The sequence below is a fragment of the Miscanthus floridulus genome, chromosome 4 (genome assembly GCF_019320115.1).
Source record: "Miscanthus floridulus cultivar M001 chromosome 4, ASM1932011v1, whole genome shotgun sequence".
Taxonomy (NCBI): Eukaryota; Viridiplantae; Streptophyta; class Magnoliopsida; order Poales; family Poaceae; genus Miscanthus; species Miscanthus floridulus.
In genome coordinates this window covers 57,329,453-57,342,244 of record NC_089583.1, presented here as the reverse complement: position 1 = coordinate 57,342,244, position 12,792 = coordinate 57,329,453, and positions in this window count along the sequence as shown.

The following is a 12,792-nucleotide window of genomic DNA, read 5'->3' as shown; positions in this document are numbered from 1 at the left end:
GGTAGCTTGCCTATGGGCACATTGATGAAAGACCTCTGATCATGGTTAGTCATAGGTATAGAAGAATAGTTAAAGGATACAATGGCATATTTGTTGTTGTTGGCTTTGCCCTTTCCTCTCTTCTCCTTCTTGTCCCCTTTTGACACTTGGTAGGACTCATCATCATGTCCATCTTAGAACTACTGGATATGCCACTTGATGATGCATTTGTTGCCTTCTCTTCTTCTTCTTCCTTCTTCTTCCTAGTTTCTCTCGTTCTTCTTCTTGCTTCTCTTATGAGCTTTCTTTCTTCTTTTCTTTGCTTCTTGTCTTCTAACCGCCGCTGCTCCTTCTTCTTCTCTCTTGCTTTTGTTTTGAGCTTTCTTGCATCCTTCCTTCTTCTTTCATTGTCATTGAGAGCTCTTTCAGCATCAGGTAGCCTCAAGATGAGGTAGTTGGTGTTGCTTGCTATTGATGCAGCTCAACTCGCTGCTGTCCGTGTCGACATCCACCGACTTCACTGCCACTAGTTCCTCCTCTAGGCTCCATACCTCATACGGTGAAGCGCTCATGAGGTAACCGACTCTGATATCACTTGTAGGATCTCTGGTTAGCTTAGAGGGGTGGAGGTGATAGGCTTGTTAAAACAAACACTCAAACTTTCATCAAATTCAACTTGCGGCACTGCCGCTCTGACCTCATGGCACTGTTAGGACTAGAACAGTGGCACAGCCACACCTGAAGACAATTTTGAGTGATAGTTCAAAATCAGTGAATGTAAACCTAAATCAAAGAAATTTCATAGCTTCCTATAGGTATGAGATTCATAGATTGAGAGCTAGAAGTGGTAGGAACACAACACACAAGTGGATCAACCACATACCCTAGAAATCACCTCAACAACAATATGCAATGCAAATGATGTACATCAAGCACAAGGTGACACAATGATTTAACACGTGGTTTAGCTCACCACCAAGGCTTGCCTACATCCATGATGTTAAGGTTAGCCACTAAGGCTTAGGGCTTTGCAACCCTTCCTCGTTCTCAAGTCAAGAGACTTAACTCTTGAGATGAGGGGTGAGTTTACTAGCTTCAAGAGGTTGTTACAAACCTCCCGGGGCTACCACCCAAGTTGGCAAGCTCCATGGGCGACACTCTAGCTGGCTAGGAGCAAAGCTCCAAGAGTAATAAACACAATCGCCAGCTAAAACATGAACCAAGTGCTCTTTTGAGTTGGGGAATCAAAGGATCTGCTCTCTAATTGAGTTTGGGACCTTTTTCTCTCAAGGATTGATGGGGAAATCAAGGGAGATTGCTTGGGAGCTCAAGGACACCAATGGAGGAGAGAGAGAAGGGCACTCTTTTGTTCTTGGATGAGCTGAATGAGTGGGAGAGAGAAGAGAGATGTTGCAGAGGAAGGGGAAAGGTATAAGTACCCCTAGCCCCAACGGTCACTTAAGTCATGGCACTGTCGTGGCTCAAGTGCGGCAGTGCCTCTCTCCAGGTACGGCACTATCACACTAGGCAAGACAGCAAGGGTAAGAGTAAAGTGTTGGCTATCTTGGCTGAGTAATTGAGGATGTATGTGTAAGATTGAGCACTTGGTAGCACCTGTTAGCTTAACCATTGTGTCCCCCTTTATAGTACAACTTTTCTTATACTCAAATTCAAAATATAAAAGAATTTAAATCTCCTTTGAGTTTGAAGCCATCAACATTTATAATTGGGGGCTCCTCCATTTCGTGTAACATCCTCAAACATAGATTCCCTGCTTGTCATCTTGATAAATCTGAGTAGTTCTCTAATTGCGTGGTCATTATCACAAAAACCCACAACTAGGGCTTGATTGCACTTTCACTCCACACAGCTGAGATTGCTTCTATGACTTCTTTTTTAATTATTGGCCAACAAGCCTGATAGAAATGTCCAGTGAAACCATGCGGTCCTGGCGCTTTGTCCTGGTGGTAGCATCTTGATCAAATTCCACACTTCTTGCTTAGAAAAAATGAGCATCTAGCTCTGATAGATCATGGCTATGGACTCCAAGAGCTTCCAAATTAATTGTCCTTTGCCTTGCTGCATTTTGTCCGAGCAAGGGAAAATAGAATTCATCAATAATTCCAGCTTTCTACACCTGCTCTGTATAAACTTGGCCATTGGCAACAATCTGTGCTACAAAATTCTTTTGCTTGTGATATCATGCCTGGGCATGGAATAGAGCAGTGTTGGCATCCTCATCACTAAGCCAGTTGATTCATGACCAAAGTCTTGCTATAATCCACAAGAGCGAGGACAGTGCAAGGCAATGTTTCTTCAGAGACTTCCTCAGCCATGTTTCTCCCGGAGATAATGTACGACTATCTTGGGTGATCTCCAGTTGATGCAGGACTTCCCTTGCAATGCCAAGTTGTGATTTCAGATGTCCTACATTGTTTTGGCTCCAACTTTGTAAGCCTTTGGCTGTTGCTTTCAGCTTGCGAGAGAGAGTTTCAAAAGGACACGGAGCATGTTATCTGCTTCTGCTTCCGCACACCACTTGGCCGATTACCTATTGTTGCCACAAATTACTCTGCTTGAGTTACTGACCGCCTCATTATGGTTGCAATCTATATTGCCTATCTACTGCCCTCCTTACTCGCTCTTACACTAGCCTCCATTGATAGTGTTAGCACAATGTCATTATAGTAGGCTGATGTATTTATGGTAGTCCGCCCTTGATTGATTGTGCCTATAATTATAGTAGGCTGATGTATTTATGGTAGGTTGCCCTTGATTGATTGTGCCTATAATCTTGCCTGTGTGGTTGGCTGCATGCCACCCCACCTATATGTATACCTATACAAGATATGAATGATAAGGCATTCTAACCACATTTACATGGTATCAATCACGATTACATTCCCCTACTCTTTCGCAACCCTCGCCAGCCGCCGATCTGATCGCTGCCCTGCTGTTGACACCATCATTGGTGCATCATAGGTCTCATCACCTGCGCCTCCACCAAATCGCTGGCCCCCATCATTGACCTCATCATCGGGGGCCGCCGCTGGTCTGCTCGCCTGCCCCGCTGGTTTCCTGATGGCGGATGACGTCGACGCTACTACGGTGGTGGCAGCCGCTGCTAAGGAAGCTAAAGATTACCATCTCGCCACGGCCGACGAAGAACATCACCTCACGACTGAGGCCAAAGCTCATGCTGAAGAAGCACGCTGTGCTGAGGAGGCCTGTCTCCACGCCACCACGTAGGATGCATACGAGAGCGCCCATGAGGCCCTTTGGGTATAGGCCACTGCCGTCGTCAATGTCAAGGCCCTCATCCCCATCGTCCTTGATCATGCCACAAACACCTACAGTAAGTGGCATGGCATGTTCCTCACTGTCCTTGGCAAATATGCCCTGACTTGCCATGTTCTCGATGACGAGGCCTTCCCCTCACGCCCGGCATAGGTGTAGGTAGATTGCGTCGTCTTGATGTGGATCTATGGAACTATCTCTAATGATCTGTAGTAGTCCCTGATGATGTGGCAGTGACCCGCTCACGATGCCTGGTGCTACCTCAAGGACGAGTTCCTCAGCCAGCGGGAGTCCCACACGCTCCTCCTCGAAATGCAGTTCCACAACTTCTGCTAAGACACCCTAAGCATCACCGACTACTGTCATCGTCTCGAGTCGATGGCCACCTCTCTCGCCTGAGTTCAGCGACCCCATCGGTGATCGACAGCTGGTGCTCACGCTCCTCCGTGGCTTGAGTGGCAAGTTCCGCCATGTGGTGTCCATCCTCAAGATGCATCGCCCATTCTCGATGTTTGTAGAGGCCCTAGACACACCTCCTACTAGAGGAGATGGAGATCGATGCCCTAGTGACCTTCGCCGCCATTCGCTCTCATTGCTGCCACTCCACTGCCCGATGGTGCCCAGGGCACGAGTGCCTCCATGCCCTAGGGACGTTCCCCCAACGCGCCCTCCTGGTGCACCCACTGGTGGCCAGCACAACGACCACCATCGCGGACGCCGTGGATGTGGTGGCCCATCAGCGCCCCCTGGTGGTGTGCCCCCAGGCGTGCATGGTGGCATGCACCCATCCTTTGCGCACCCATGGGTAGGCACCGTATAGACATGGCCCTACGACCAGTCCAGGCACCCTCCACCGGCTGCCTTAGGCGTTCACCGCTGTTCCTCAGTATGGTGGTTTCGATGGTGCATATGGTGGTACCTATGGCCCTCCACCTCCTTCAGTACGGCCCGTCCTTTGGGAGCACCGGCTCATACTATGGGGGAGCCACGCCTCCACCACCAGCACTACCGGCCTTCCAAGCGCCCTCACCGGCCCACCAAGGTCACTCTAGTGGTGCCCTAGAATCCTACCCACAGGGGCTCATGGCATCAGGACTCCCTGGTGCACTCCTTCAACACCATGATGCTCCACCCGCCGGCTCCATCACCCGAGTGGTACACCAATTTAGGGGCTGGTTCCCACATGACCGCGGACGCTGGTAAACTCTCTACCATTTCCCCACCTTTTTCATCTACTCCTTCATCTATCAGTTGTGGGAAATGGTGCACTACTTCCTGTCACTGCCACTAGATCACACACTTTTTCTTTCTCGAGTCGCAATCTTGTTCTTAATGATGTTTTGGTGTCTCCCAACATTATTAAGAATCTAATTTCTATCCATTGTTTTACCATCGATAATAATTGTTCCATCGAATTTGATCCTTTTGGCCTTTCTGTGATGGACTTGCACACTAGGAACGTGATCACCAGGTGCAATAGCTCTGGCGACCTCTACCAATTCTACCCCACCTCCACTAGCGCCACCATGTTCCTCGCCACTCCCACTTCCCTTTGGCATCTTGGGCGTGAAGCTCTGTCCAAACTTATCAATTCTAGTGTTATTTCTTGTAATAAGGATGATCTAGACCACATATGTCATGCGTGCCAACTTCGTCATCATGTGCGTCTTCCTTTTAGTTCCTCCAGCTCTCAGGCTGTTCATAATTTTGATTTAATACACTATGATCTCTGGACATCTCCTATTGTTAGTGTGTTAGGCTATAAGTATTACCTTGTTATTCTTGATGACTGCTCACATTACATGTGGACCTTTCCTCTTCGCCTCAAATCCTGAGACTTTTTCTGTTCTTTCTAATTTTTTTTGCTCATATTCGCATGCAGTTCGGCATCACCATCAACAACGTCCAGTGCGACAATGGCCGAGAATTCGATAATTCTCAGGCCCGCCCATTCTTCCTTTCCCACTGGTGTTGCACTCCCCGCATGTCGTGTCCATATACTTCCCAACAAAATGGAAAAGCAGAATGTTCTATTCGCACCATCAATAACATTCTACGTTCCCTTTTGTTTTAGGCGAGCCTCCCTTCGGTTTACTGGGTTGAGGCCCTTCACACTGCGACATATCTTGTGAACCTGGCTCCCCACTAAAATCCTCACTTTTTTGACCCCTCACACCTCCCTTTATTCCACTTAGCCCTCTTATGCCCATCTTCGGGTTTTCGGTTGTGCCTGCTATCCCAACACGTCATCCACGACACCTCACAAACTCGCCCCTCGTTCCTCTTTATGTGTTTTCCTTGGGTATTCCTCAGATCACAAGGGCTATCGGTATCTTGAACTCCAATCCAATCGCATTCTCATCTCTCGACATGTCGTTTTTTATTAATCTTTTTTCCTTTCTCTGCCATGTCCACCATGCCCATGGCATCCTCTGCCCTAGATTTTTTAGTTGATGAACATGATTTTACCGCTCCCTTCCCTAGAGCCCGTGCTGTGCTTGCAGGTCTTCCATCGTCAGCTGCTGCCATGCCACATGCTGTGCATGGCCCTGTGCACGTGCGTGGCCCTATAGCCGCACCTGCAGGTTCACCACCATTGGTGCATGGCCCTATGCACGTGCATGGTACTGTAGCCGATTTGGAGCATGCCCCTATGCCGCAGTCACCTAGGCCACTACTGCCCAGTTCTACTGTGCTGCCCTAGCCGACCAGTGCTGCTGCCCCTATGCATCCCGCACAGGCTGTTGCCAGCCACGCTGGTGCCTCATCCTCCATGGTGCCTCTGAGTGCTGCCGGTTCTGCTACCCCTAATGCTCATGCGCAAGTTGTTGCCAGCGGCACCGGCCGCATTGCTGCCACCAGGCCGATCTCCATCACCCCGGTCACCAATGCGCATTCCATGCGCACGCATGGCAAGGCTAGCATTGCGCAGCTCGTGGATCGTCTAAACCTCCACGTTGTGCCCATGTCGCCTTTGCCTGCGCTCTGTTCGGGATGCTCTGTCAGATCCCAATTGGCTTGCTGCTATGCAAGCTGAGTATGATGCACTTCTCGCCAATGACACCTGGAGTCTTGTTCCTCGGCCCCTAGCATCAATCTAGTAATCGGCAAGTGGATTTATCATCATAAGCTGCTCACCGATGGTTCTCTTGATCGCTACAAGGCTTGTTGGGTTCTATGGGGTTTCACACAGCGCCCCGGTATTGATTATGACGAAACTTTCAGTCCAGTGGTCAAGCCAGCGATAGTTCAGGTGGTTCTATCCTTGGCTATCTCTCAGCATTGTCCCATTCATTAGCTTGATGTCAAGAATGCGTTTTTACATGGCACTCTGATAGAGACAGTCTACTATGTCCAACCTTTCAGTTTTGTTGACTCGTCCCATCCAGATTTTGTCTGTCGACTCAACAAATCACTTTATGGTATGAAACAGGCTCCTCGTGCTTGGCATACCAAGTTTGCGACACACCTCCTGTTCCTTGGGTTTGTTGAGGCCAAGTTAGATACTTCATTGTTTATATATCATTGGGGCTCCAACACCGCCTATCTACTATTATATGTTGATGACATTGTTCTCACTGCCTCCTCAGTTGGGTTTCTTCAACATATCATTGCCGCCTTACAACGTGAGTTTGCTATGACAGACATGGGCTTGCTTCATCATTTTCTTGGAGTTTTCGTCGCACACTGTGACGATGGTTTATTCCTTTCTCAGCGGCAGGATACTCTAGATATTTTGGAGCGTGTCGGGATGAGTGCTTGCAAGCCTTGCAGCACCCCCGTTGACCTGCACTCTAAATTGTCTGCAGACGGTCCTCCAGTTGCTGACTCCACACACTACCATAGTTTAGCTGGTGCTCTCCAGTATCTGAGATTCACTCGTCTAGACATTGCCTATGCCATCCAACAGATCTGTCACTATATGCATGATCCTCGAGAGCCACACCTTGCTGCTCTCAAATGGATCTTATGCTACTTACAGGGCACTCTGTCACTTGGCTTGACACTGCACCCCTCGTCACCTGCTGAGCTTGTTGTCTATACCGATGCTGACTGGGCCAGCTGCCCCAACACTCGCTGATCGACCTCTGGCTATGCAGTGTTCCTCGGGGATAATCTGGTGTCCTAGTCCTCCAAGCGTCAACACACAGTCTCTCAGTCGAGTGCGGAGGCTGAGTATCGCGATGTGGCAAATGGTGTCGCTGAAGGTTCTTGACTGCGTCAGTTACTCATGGAGCTTCGCCATCCACCTCGCCGAGCCATGTTGGTCTATTGTGATAACATTAGTGTTGTCTACCTCTCCACCAACCCAGTCCAGCATCAGCGCACGAAGCATGTTGAGATTGATCCCCATTTTGTTCGGGAGCGAGTCGCCCTTGGCCAAGTTCGGGTTCTTCATGTCCCAACCACATCTCAGTACGCCGACGTCTTCACTAAGGGTCTCCCAACCTCTGTGTTTCAGGAGTTTCGATCCAGCCTAATGTTCGTTGTGCTCCCAGTTCCAACTGCGGGGGAGTGTTAGCACAATGTAATTATAGTAGGCTGATGTATTTATGGTAGGCTGCCCTTGATTGATTGTGCCTGTAATTAGAGTAGACTGATGTATTTATGGTAGGCTGCCCTTGATTGATTGTGCCTGTAATCTTGCCTGTGTGGTTGGCTGCATGCCACCCGGCTAGATGTATACCTGTACAAGATATGAATGATAAGGCATTCTAACCATGTTTATAGCTAGTTCCATCCAACACTTTTATTGAAACAACCAGCGCTCAAACCAGTAAGATCGTGGTTCATCGGTTCATTAGCCTGCCCCCCTTTTCATCATCAGATAAGGATTGGAAAAGTGTCCTTCTTTGATAAGTGTAAAACAACGTGTGGGTCGCTTCGATTCCCTTGTCAGCGTGAGTTCCATGATGGTGCTGCATTAATGCATGATTATTCTGTTGCTTGTCCATCTTGTGCATGAGTAGATGGGAAACGAGTGCCTTCATGAGCGTCACTCTGCAATGGTGCAACTGCATGCTCATAACATTCGCCCTCCGCTTGACCACCGCACCCTCATCACTTTTATCATCTGCGAGATCACAGTAGATGGAAGACAAATGAGGCAGTGGTGGACGGACTAGTCCCCCACGTCAACTGGGCATCGCACTTTGATGGTGAGGAAGACAGAAAGACACAGAGATTACATGGTCGTTTATAGAGATTTCATGGTCTTGTCTTGGATCTATTGTTTCAATGAGTTCGACTGCAAGGTAATCTTCCCCAGCATCAACGATTTTGAGATGGACAGCGAGGTCATCTTGCTACAAAGGATAATTCAAATTTAGATTGGCGCTCAGCTCCATTTTTTCATGGTGTGAACGGTTTGTAGCCTAGTGGTCATATGAGCCTTAGTAGCACCTTGGGTCTTAGTGGGAGTATGCTGTTGGCCCTCGACCCCTTGCACAGGTGAGCTATCAGCTCACCAGCACCCAAACACTCACTCACGGCTATAGGGTGAAGAAAGGGTGAGCACAAAACACACACACAAGGAAAGTGCTGCTGCACTTTCCTAGATGTTGCTGCTTCTACGCGCAAGTGCTGCTACTGTAAACTGAACTAAATATATGTATACCTGTCATTGGGGAGGGTTTGGAGAAATCCAAGCTTGACCAAACCCAAACCCAACTGGCTGATCCCTGTTCCTCACCCTCCCCAATTACATCCATGTTCATTTGCCCAAACCCATTAGATAATGGGGAAGCCAAGGGATGAGTAGACCATCGTAAAAAAAGTAAAAACAACGGATGAGGAGACAAGCAGCTCTTCACGCACGCCGTCCTCCCTCCATGACCTGCTTGCATGGGAGCGTGTGCCGCACCTCCCGGCTGCCCCAATGCCGTGGCGTCATGCAGCCTGTTCGGCAGGCCATAAACGATCACTGGATTATTTACTGTTGGCTGGTTTGGTGTGAGAGAAAAATACTGTTCTGGCTGGAAATTTACGATCGTTTACGATCAAACGAACAGGCTAATAGTCGAAGCCGTGCAGGCATGTGTTGCCGCTGCCATTGGCCATGAGGCTGTGGTGCTGCTAGCCGTGCTGTCCATGTACGCCAGCAGGCTACTAGGGACACGGGCTTCCGAGAGGTGCTCTGCTACAAGCGTTGGCCAACCTCGAGCTCGGCATCGAGTGCCTCATCGTTGCTAGGCGCCACACAAAAAATTGCAGATGGGCGCGAACGTCTCTCCCTCACCCCTCGCCAAGAAAAAATTGGAGACAGATAAGACTGGGGAAATGAGTGATGCCCTCCCCATACCCTTTTACTAGTGGTATACCCGTTCTCCTAATGGCTAAAGGATCTTCTATCCATACCCTACCCATTTGGTGTGGATATGGATTTGGGGACTAGGTATGATTATTCAGTGACAGGTATATGTGGGAGCGAATTTAAACAGACCTAAGTTAATAAACAACCCTCGTCAGCTGTGTTCTTTAGTTGCGGGCTATGTTACTGAATTATATGTATAACCACCTGAGTCGCTTTCTGTGAGATGCACGTGGCTGCAGGCATGTGTCCTGGGCGCTAGGTGGCATATCCAAGGCAGCTGGCTTTGGGGGCGTTTCTCGGCCTGCACACGAGAAGTTTCTTCTTAATTCATTGCCATGGGGGCCCACAGGTCAAGTTCTTTTTTTCTCCATTTTTCCTTGGTGGTGCTGGACTTGACCCTGGTATAATCACCTTTGTCATTCTTTTTTCTTCTTATAGGCTTATAAGATAGATTTACTTTTGAGTTTTGCTAGCAATTGCACGTACAGAACTATTTCCCTGTGAAAAGTACAAATAATTTTGCATACATTTGTTGTCAATTACAGGAATCCTAAATACATGTATTTGGGAACTGAGGGGGGGTATTTATTTTTAATAATATATAATACTTCTGTTGTACTCCCTCCATTTCAAATTATAAGACATTTTGGTTTTTCTACATCTATTGATTTTACATTGTATCTTGACATAAGTGTATATCTAGATGCATAACAAAATCTATGTATCTAGAAAAACCAAAGCGTCTTATAATTTGGAATAGAGGGTGTATTTATTATAACACCCCGGGTGTTAGTCACAAGTTAAGCAGTGGGTTTGAGCTCCAACATGGTAAGTTCAGTAGTAACCAAGAGCTCTAGTTCGAACTTGTAAGTGGTGGCAAAGGTGTTGGGATCAACTCTTAAGAATGAGCCCACACCTTTGCTTACATGTTGGTCCTTTTAAAATATACACCTAAGTAATGTTAAAGATGCTTCTTTCATATTCCTCACCTCAATTTTCACCCACTTTGATGACCGGAAAAGTTTGAAGCCAAAAAGTCACATGAAATGATGAGTTACATTCTTGCTTGAATTGCACTATTAAGTGAATGAAATTATAGGTCATCAACCAAACCTTGCAACCTAGCTCAAACCACTCTACTTACACTCATTAACAAAAGTTATGAAGGGTTCATGTTGAGCAAGTGGCCAGAAAATGCTTCAATAGATAAAAAAGGATAATTTAAGCTTTATCGTGATACTACATTGACTTGGTTTGAACTGTGGCTTAGAGTATTTGCATGGTAGTGGAACCTAAATAAAAGTTGTAGCTCATCTTATGTAGAACAAACTTTGTTTAATGGTCAAGAGCTAAATCAGTGCCTAGATTAGCCAAACAGAGCTTATAAGAATCAACAAAATGCTGTTTTAGAATCCCTGAAATTTGGCTAAGTCTGGGATGACTGAATTTGCATGTTTACGTTTTCATGTACCTGTCTTTGGTGAATTTTAGTTTGCAAACCATGTCGATTTTGGCCAAACTCCTTTAATCACGGTTGTAGTACTCACGTAGCACTACAACAAGGAGAAATTGGTTGTTCAAATCATCAAATGGTTTGGGAGATATTGAGGGGAGAAGTTGGAGGTTTCGGTCGGCTTCAAACTAGATTCACTTTTCAAGTTTCGTGAACCCCACTTTAGAACCTTGTATCTCTCCAACCAGGCAGAATTAGACTTTCGCACTTTAAGTAAAGTTGGAGATCTCGCGTATCTCTACAATTTTCGTTACAACATCTTGTGCCAAAACAGATTAGGAGTTACGAAGGGAGAAAGATTGATGTTCAGTCACACTTTTTCAGTAGAATTAGATTTTTGAAGCCATGCAGCGTGGCCTTCATGGCCAATGGTGTGCAGGAGCCGAGCGCCACGTGGCTAGCCTTGCTTGTCGCATGAGCACCACCTCGCCTCACTCTCCTCATCTTGGACAGCCAAGCGCCCTCCCTCGTCCCTCCTGCTCGCTCACTTTCACCGTCGCTCTCTGGTGCTTGCGCGCGTTGGGCGCGGCCATGTCCACCATGGCTGGGCATGCTGAGCTCCCTGCCTCTGCGTGGTTCCGCTCCTCCGACGCTCCTCAGTCTCAACCAGCCTCGCCTTCGTGTTCCTCGAGCCACCCTGTGCGCGTCGCAGTCTCTTTCCCTGCTACCTCCACCGCCATGCGCTGTTGCCGTCAGGTGCCCGCCCGGCTGTCATCACCAGCACGCGTGGCCAGGCCGCGTCGGGACACCGTGGTGCAGGCCACAGCTACCCATGGGAGCGTGCAGACCCCTTGGTGCTCCACCGCCACTCCACCGTCGCCGACGCACCTCCTCTAGCGAGCTCCCGCGCATCCCCTGCTCCAAAACCACGTTAGGGACCTCATGCAACAATTTGACAAAAATGAAGGGCTGAACTACAAATCTCGTGACTCAGTTGAATAGTGCTGAGAAGGACCCATTTGTGGGAGTTTGTATTAGTGAGAAGTTTAGGGTCTCCGATGCAAAGTCGTTTTTCGTTTATGCTTTTAGTTTTGTTGAAACTTTGAAAATGCATAGTAAATCGTATAAAAATCGTAAAATAGCAAATGAATACTTTTTGGAATCCTTGAGAGGAGATCTACATAGTAGGGTCATAATATGATATGTATTAGTAGAAAGTTTCTGATGTTTTTATTTATTCTTGCATTATGCTTTTAGAAATCCTTTTAAGTTGGTTAGATGCATATCTTGAATTATAGAAGTCCAAAAATTATGATTACAGTTGTGTTAGTCTTGCGATGACACTCTCTAGCTATGAAAAATATTAAACATGTTAGTTGTGTACTGTTTTTATCATGTTTTGATTTAATCTTGTTAAATAGGCAATTTTAGCTTATTTTGCTTGTCATTTTCATATCTAAAGTTCTTGTGCTCCAATTGCTGTGAAATTTTTATGGTAGGCTACTAATGCTATGTGTGTGCTGTGGTAAATAGATTGGCTCATTGGATGCAGTATGAAAGAGTTGTTGATTTATCTTTTTTAGGGTTGGATAAACAACTTTAAATAGTTTTAAATAAGTTATAATTTTTATGATGAGGTAAAAATGGAAAATGTTGTTCCATTACCTTGGTATGATGTTGCTGTGTCATGTTGATACTTAATATGACCATGCATTTCTAGAAAATATTGAATTTCATATTTATCTTGCTC